We start from the raw sequence: 7,559 nt of genomic DNA on the forward strand, positions 1-7,559 counted from the left end.
TGTGAGAGGCTCCATCATTCCAAAGCCAGTGATGAGCCTGCAAAGGAGAAAAAGGAGAAAATGTCAACACAGGAGGAAACCAGGAGAGGCATGGGTTATGGGAGCCAAGGAAGGAAGTGTTTCAGGAAGCACAGAAAGCCTACGTGGGTGACCCTGGCAAGTGGTCTCATGTATCAACACAGGGATATACTCCTGAAGGCTTAGTGGGATTCTTGGCACACGTCATTTTTATTCCTTCCTGGTAATTGTCTCTATGCAAAAGCAGGTTCATCTTTTCCCAAACAGGTGGTCCGGTTCTCAATCTTGGGGCATATTTCAGAGAGGGAAGTTGAGGCACAGAGAATTCAAGTTTAAAAGGCTTCTAGGAGTGAGATAATGATCCGGAAACAGACAAGCAAACATACATAGTGTGAAGCCACTGGGAGCCACCTCCAACTCCAGTCCCATCTCCTCACTCTTCATGTCATTCTCTAGACTCTCTGTTCCCTGCACTTTCAGTCCCAGGATGCAGCACCTTTCTTCCCCACCTCCTAACCTGTGCTTTGCTCTACTTCCTCTATTTCCACCCTCAGGCATGGCTCAGGACTGTTACTCATTCTTCTGACCACAGTTTACTAGTGCTTCCTTTGAGAGCTTGCCTTCCCCAAACCTCTCTCTGTTTTCCCCTATTATGTCATCACAAATATAATATGTAAATAAATGAGAAATATAAAATATAATTCTTCTTATAGCCCTGTTCTTTTCTTGATACCATTTATCCTACTTATGCTCCTACTTGTTAATGAAGGTGTCTTATTTCACCATTGATTCCTGGCAGGCAGGTACTGGCATGTGTTCACCACTGTAGACCAGTTACCTACCACATGAAGTTATTAAATGAATTAACATAAAACCGTGTTCACCATAAGCTGAAGGTGCCTAACATCTTGCTCTTGCTCAATCTTGACTTAGAGAGGAAAATGTGCATGAAGTTTATTTAAGCCTCATTTACAGATATTTCCATAAGCCCTTCTCAATTCCACCATAGTATCCCACTCTCCCATCACCATAACAACCCATGTATTAAAAGAGAAATTTTCTGAAGCTTGTACTCTGATTCTTCATTTAGGTAATGTGTGTGTGTGTGTGTGTGTGTGTGTGTAGAGGATAGCCTTCACAATCCATCAACCAGGACATGGAGTCAAGATCAAACATTGTGGTCTGAATTCTCCTGTGACTCACAATTTACATATCAGTCAGGTAGGGTTTCTAACTGGAAGATAGGGCTGGGGTAGGGCCGGGGTAAGGAATGTAAACACTTGGGGTTGATTATAGCAACATATGTCAAGTTAGACATGTTCATGCCAAATTCTTAACAAATAACGGGTAGAGGAGCAGATTCCAAGTTTTCTGTCTCTCTGAGTTTGTTCCAACACTATCTGAATATTAGACCACCTTATGAATGATGTTGGGCTCTGTAGCATCTGTTTTCTGCAACTTGCACTAGCTGATGCTATTCAACAAGCTCAGAACCAAAGAATAGAAATAAAAAAATAAGACTAAGTTTGCATGGAGAAGAACCTTGGGTGTGTTATTCACCAGAGTGTAGACAGGAGTTCACAAAGTGCCTGGCTAAAAGTAGATATGCCTGGAAGAAGCACTAATAAAGAGGCAGAGAAGAGAGACAGGGAAGACAAGGAGGCCTATAATGGTATGTTATTGAGCACCTGAGACAATCACACTGGGGAGACCATCCAGAGGCATCTCAAAATTATTTGCCTTCCCCAGAGGGAAGGAAGATAAAGTATTTAATCTCCAATTTCCAACCACTTGGCCTGCTTTTAGTGGGCCAAGAAAAGGCCCTTAAGTGGAGAGGACTCCTACAGGCATGCAATGGAATGGTTAGTGCCCAGAGGTCATGGGTAGGGCACCAACAGGATGTTTTATGGATAAGAGAAAAGCAGAGTGAAGAGCAAAATGAGGAGAAAAGAGAAACAATTGTGTGTATGTGTTTGTGTGTGTGTGTGTGTGCGTGCGCACAGAGTAATGAGATCTACAGAAAAGTTTTAAATAGTAAATAGAAACACCTCACAATCAACCCATCTATACAACTCCTCTCTCCACCTGACATAAACACTTTAATATTTATCAGTTTATAAAGATTTAAAAAGATTGTTGTTTTTCATTTCATGGATTTTCAAACAGAGCAATGCATTATAAAGCATTTATAAATAAAAATGGATTCATAGGAAAGAAAATTCCCTCAAGGGCTAATAAACATGATAAATACATGAAAAGATAGTCTACCACAGTGGTAATCATGGAAATGTATATTAAAGCAATGATATACCATTTGGGAGGAAATATTTCAGAGAATAGTAAAAAGATTAGTAATGCCCATGGGCACCTGGGTGGCTCAGTGCGCTGGGTCTCCAACTCTTGATTTTGGCTCAGGTCATGCTCTCACAGTCGTGGGATCAAGCCCTGTGTTGAGCTCCTCACTGACAGTGCAGAGGCTGCTTAAGATTCTCTCTCTCCCTCTGCACCCCTCCCCCACTTTCTCTCTCTCCCTCCCTCTCTCTCTCTCTCTCTCTAAAACAAGCAAATAAATAAATATAAAAATAAAATAGATAAAATCAAAAGGTTAGTAATATCCAGCGTAGACAAGGATATGGGTGAATAGACATTGCCATGTATTGCTATTAAAAATTTAAGTTACAAAAAAATTTGAGTTACTAAAAAAAAGAAAAAAAGAAAAAAAGAAAAAAAAAACACTTGAATTACTACAACTTTGGGGGAAAGAAATGTCAGTATACACTAAAATTAAAAACATTCATACTCTTTTGTCCTGAATAAATAAAAGCACCAGAATATAAGGAGATTTACACAAAGATTTTTTGTGGCATTATTTTATAATATTAATGCCATTAATATAAAAACCAGAAAATTTGAGGTATATCCATGCTAGTAAAAGTAATGCTGTATTTGTTTATTTTAAGTAATGTTCGTGATATAGTGAGAGGAATTAACAAGTTGTACTGTAATATGTACAGCTCAATCCACTCAAGTAAAAAAAGGTAAGAGGAAATTTGTATGTGACAGGGAAAGATATGGAAAGATATACTTCAACCGATACTGTTAGTTACCTTGAGATTTGAGAGAGTATGATGGGATTTGTGGTAGAGGAAATCCTGTAGATAAGAATGTTTGCTTTTTCATTGTATTGTTTGGCTTGTGGTAAAAAGCAGGTATTTCTTCTGAGATTTGAAAATAAAGTCACATAAAGTGTGAAGAATTTGAGAAACTCCACAGATGAACATAGGGGAAAGGGAGGAAAAATAAGATAAAAACAGAGAGGGAGGCAAACCATAAGAGACCCTTAAATACAGAGAACAAACTGAGGGTTACTGGAGGGGGTGATGGTTGGGGGGAAGGATTAAATGGATGATTGGCATTTAAGAGGACAGTTTTTGGTATGAGCTCTGGGTGTCATATGTAAGAGATGAATCACTGGGTTCTACTCTTGAAGCCAAGACTACATTGTATGAACCAACTTGAATTTAAATTTTTAAAAAAATATGAGGAAAAAACCCTCAATGTTGGCAGGACTGTTGAGAAGCAAATATGCTGACATGTAATTGGGGGCCCCAAGAATCAGTGGAATCATTGTTGAAAGTAGCTGAGCAGCATAAACAAATTTTCTAGAATAAATGATACTCACTTTGGGAATATATCTGGAAAAAATATCTACCTGTCCTCTCTTTATGAATGACCCCTTTTATTTTTTTTTTAAATGTATACATGTTTCTTCAACAGTGCAATAGAAAACCCTCATGGCCAAAAATCAGGGAGTAACTCAGCAAACCATAATGTACTAAGTACATTGTAATACAATAGTAAAGGCCAGAACTAGGTATATGTTGTGCTTGTGTTTGAGTCCTGGTTCTGTTTCTTGCAGGCTGTATGGCTTTAAGCATGTCAGTTAACATCTTTGGGTTTTAGCTTCTTCATCTTGAAATGGGGATAACAATAGTATCTAACCAATAGATTTGCTCTGAGGATTAGATAAGATATGCATATCCTTATTATTACTACCACTACTTTATTATTTATAAAATAAATGAGCAAATGAATAGACAAATGGAGAACTCTATATGAGATACTGCTAAGTGAAAAAGTAGAACAGGACATGTGTGCTTTATATTAATTATGTAAAAATGATTTACACAATGATTAAAATCAAAAAGTCAATAAATTTTGTAAATTCTAGTAGTTGGTATCTTGACACGGAATTATTTGCCTCTTTGATTTTATTGATCTTTTACTTTAAGGTTAATTATGTAATAGCATAAATACATATATAATATGTAAAGCAGATTTAAGAGAAAAAGATTCTTAGAGGTTCATCCTTTGAAAACAAAAATAATGTTTTGTGGTGTGCTTGGGACAAATGTTTATTATATCTCTCCCCACACCCCTTCACACACACACACACACACACACACACTCTTCCAGAATATCCTCATTGTTCCAGGCTGCTTATCCAGCTGTGGCTGGCAATTGCAGTCTTACCAAAATAGAGTCTTCTAGGATGTCTTGCCAGAAAGACCAAGGTCCAGGCTGGTGGAGGCATTTGGAGCAGGTCTACTCAGAAAGGAGATCAGAGAACAAGGAGCACACAGATATCTATGCAAGAAAACTATATAAGCCTGATTATTGAAAAAGAAGAAGAAGAAGAAGAAGAAGAAGAAGCAGCCTGAGTTCCTTAGCAGAGCAGATAAGGTCCCTCAGAATCTGGCTCGGCCTCAGTGTTGGTCTCGGCCCTCGGCAATCTGCAGGCTCCATCAGGCACTTCTAGCCAGCCCCACCAGCCTTCTTGCCAATCTCTGAACACAGCATGATGTGTGTGCCTCCATGCCGTTGTTTTGGCTGTCAGGAATGTCTTTCACGGCCTCCAAATTTTTCCTCTGAAAAACTTTCCCTGATTATTTTCTTCTTTCCATGGAAGATGGAACTACTTTCCACTGTGCCCAGCACTGGGTACATTTGTCCACCAGACCACTTACCATCCTGAACCATAACTATTTGGCTCCATATTGTGACCTCCCCAACTAGATTATCATCCCTACCCATTTTTTGTTCCTCTTTCACCCTGCATAGTCACTAGTAGATAGCAGGCCTCCAAATCTGTTGGTTGGCAAAATCCACAGGGAATGAAAACACAGAAAGAAAATTGGGTATTCAGTGACATCCAAGGACAACTTAAATTCAACACTTCACTATTACACAACCAACTCTAACATAGAATTAGGCATAAACCTAGGTCATGTTCAGATGTCACCCAAGAGGTTCTAATTACAAGAAGCGCAGAAACAACCATGATCATAATTCCACCTAATTTTATCTCTGCCTTCCACGAGTTCAAGCATAGTAATACATACCACTTGCTAGCAATTTTCTTTCTTTTCTTCCCTCTTTTCCTTTCTTCCTTCCGATCCATTTCAGTCACAAAACAAATTTTGATCAAACACGTAGTACCCTGCTACCACATTTAGCACCATGCTATGGGGATACAAACATTAATAAGATGTAATTGCTGCAACATTTACATTTAGAATCTTGGCGTTGTCATTTAACCATAGAGTGAACTTTAGGGAAAGCAACCTCTATGACTCAGTTTCCTCATCTTTGAATTAACCTAGCTTTTCTTCCATCAAGCAAGAATCTTTTTTTTTTAAATTTTTTAATGTTTATTTACTTTGAGAGAGAGACAGAGAAAGAGAGCATGTGAGCGAGTGTGTGTGTGGGGGGGGTCAGAGAGAGAGAGAGAGAGAGAATCCCAAGCAGGCTCTGCGCTGTCAGCACATAGCCTGATGTGTGGCTTGATCTCATGAACTGTGAGATCATGACTTGAGCTGAAATCAAGAGTTGGATGCTGAACCGACTGAGCCACCCAGGTACCCCAAGAATCTTCCTTTTTTAGGGCTTTGGGAAGAGGGAGAATTCTCCTTGGCAAGGCAGGAAGGAAAGGAAAGTTGTAGATACTCTTACAGGATGTGTTTTTGTTTTTTGTTTTTTTGTTTTGGTCCCATCACAAGGATGTTTGGCAACCTGCAGGAAGGAATGTGCCAGAGACAAATGGAAGAGGAGAACCAAGTTAGAAGTGGAAAGGCATGTGAAAGGAGTAACAACAGCAGGTGGGTTGCCAGGATGGAAAGGAAAAAGGGGTGACCTAACCACCTGACTGTAACTTAAAATATCTTTTTTACTTTATTGATATGGCTGTTGGATGTCACTAGTATGGTAGAATTTGCACAGCTAATGAATGAATGCTATCCATGGGTATAAGATAATCTAGTATCTTTGGAGGAGATGTTATTGTTTAAATCTGTAAGTATTATGTGTGGAAGTGAATTATTGAAGAACCACGTCAGCAACAAACACATCCCTGAATTGTGCTCAAAATATATGGAACAAGCTGCTATTTAGTGGGGGAGACAAAATGTTAGCTTATATTTTCTCCAAGTTTCAGAATATGGGCTTGAAGCCCGACTGTCTAGCGTCAGATCTCATTCCACCACTTGCTAGCTGTGTAACTTGGGTAAAAGGAGCTTCTTCATCTGTAAAATGAGGATGGTAATAATACCTTCCACACAGTATTGTTGTACTCATAAACAGTAAAGAGTAGTATTTATTACATTAGCCCTCTTGAGATGGAGAGCTGAGAATGGTTTTCTTCTTATATTAAAATGTTTTGATGAAACAGAACTTGAACATTACAATTAAATCTGAATGAGGATAGAAAGCAAAGGGGCTGGGAGAAGTTATCATCTGAATGAGTTGTAATTAGCTTGGATAATAGAATCATAATATATTACTAGGAAAGAGAACACTTCAGATATTTTGCCAGGTCTTCACTGAAACTATTAGCACTTCGTATATCAGAAGTTAAACTTAACTCCATGAGTAAGGCAGTTTGAGCCTATATTTATAACTGCCCTGGAAGTCTGTTGCATAGATGAAAGATCCTTGTTCATTTGGGATCTTAGTCAAGTTCAGGCCAATGAAAGAAGGGGGAAAAGGCTGCAGGTAGCTGGCACTAATCTAGGCTAGGGCTTGGGATCCATGTCTTAACTTGTTACAGAGATATTTTCGAGAGCAGATACTGAGTAATGTTGAGCTTGGAAAGACGTTAATATTATCCAACTAACTGTAGTGTGGCTTGTTTTATATCGTAAGGTGTTTTTCTCTGTATTATTATTTAAAACTTATTCTCCTGTATCTGTCACAGGAAAAGCTTAAAGGTTTGAATATTCCTGAGTTGCTTACCTGCAAGGGAAAATGACTTTGGGCATGTGTTCTTGGTATTGCTATTTTTCCTTTCCTAAATTCAATAGCCGCTGGTACCCATGGCAGTCTCTGAGGACGAAGTTGGCTAAAACTAAGTGTAACCAGAGTTAGTGACATTTCCTTACTGTACCTGTCACCAGCTGTATCAGATGCTCACTCTGTTTCATCAGTCCTATCAAATGTGCCCTTAAGCAGACGATTATAAATGCCATGAGTAAATGGGGCTAAAA

Source organism: Panthera uncia, chromosome B4 (assembly GCF_023721935.1).
Source record: "Panthera uncia isolate 11264 chromosome B4, Puncia_PCG_1.0, whole genome shotgun sequence".
Classification (NCBI taxonomy): domain Eukaryota; kingdom Metazoa; phylum Chordata; class Mammalia; order Carnivora; family Felidae; genus Panthera; species Panthera uncia.